Source organism: Suricata suricatta, chromosome 2, assembly GCF_006229205.1.
Source record: "Suricata suricatta isolate VVHF042 chromosome 2, meerkat_22Aug2017_6uvM2_HiC, whole genome shotgun sequence".
NCBI classification, from domain to species: domain Eukaryota; kingdom Metazoa; phylum Chordata; class Mammalia; order Carnivora; family Herpestidae; genus Suricata; species Suricata suricatta.
Window position 1 is genome coordinate 123042914 of NC_043701.1, and position 1301 is coordinate 123044214.

Genomic DNA, 1301 nt, shown 5'->3' on the forward strand with positions numbered 1-1301 from the left:
AGAGGGACTCTATAAGGGAAATGTTGCAAAGAATACAAGGTGCCAGAGACACCATTATAAACATGAATTCTACAGAGAACACAATGACTCTAAACCCACATTTTTCAACAATAACACTGAATATCAATGGACTGAATGCTCCAACCAAACGACACAGGTAGCAGAACAGATAAAAAAACAAAATCCATCTATTTGCTGTCTACAAGAGACTCATTTTCAACCTGAAGATATCTTCAGGTTGAAAGTAAAGGGATGGAGAAATATCTATTATGTGACTGGAAGCCAAAAGAAAGCCAGAGTAGCCATACTTGTATCAGACAAACTGGACTTTAAAGTAAAGGCAGTAACAAGAGATGAAGAAGGACATTATATAATAATTACAGACTCTCTCCATCAGGAGGAGCTAAAAATTATAAATATCTATGAGCGAAATTCGGGAGCACCCAAATACATAAAACAATTAATCAGAGACAGAAACAATCTTATTGATAAGAATGTGCTAATTGCAGGGGACCTTAATACTCCACTGACAGCAATGGATAGATCAACCAGACAGAAAATCACTTAAGAAACAATGGACCTGAACGACACATTAGGACAGATGAAATTGATAGATATATTTAGAACTCTGCATCATAAAGTTAGGAAATTCACCTTCTTCTTGAGTGCACATGGCCCATTCTCCAAGATAGATCACATACTGGGGCATAAAGCAGCTCTCTATAAGTATAAACGAATAGAGATCATATGATGCACACTCTCAGATCACAATGCTATGAAACTTGAAATCAAACCCAGGAAAAAGTCTGGAAAACTTCCAAAATGTGGAGGTTAAAAACCACCCTACTAAAGAATGATTGGACTAATCAAGAAATTAGAGAAGAAATTTAAAAATATATGGAAACCAATGAAAACGAAAATACAACAATCCAAAAATCTGGGACACAGCAAAGGCAGTCCTAAGAGGAAGGTATATTGCAATCCAGGCCAATTTCAACAAACTAGAAAAAGCACAAATTCAAAATCTAACGGAGCACCTACTGGAACTAGAAGGGAAGCAGCAAGAGCACCCCAAGCCCAGGAGAAGAAAAGATATAATAAAGATCAGGGTAGAAATAAACAATATCGAATCAAAAGAAAAAAAACAACAACAGTCGAGCAGATCAATGAAACCAAGGGTTGGTTCTTTGAAAAAAAGACACAAAATTGATAAACCTCTAGCTAGGCTCCTCAGAAAGAAAAGAGAGAGAGCACCCAGATAGACAAAATCATGAATGAAAAAGAATCTATTACAACCAATC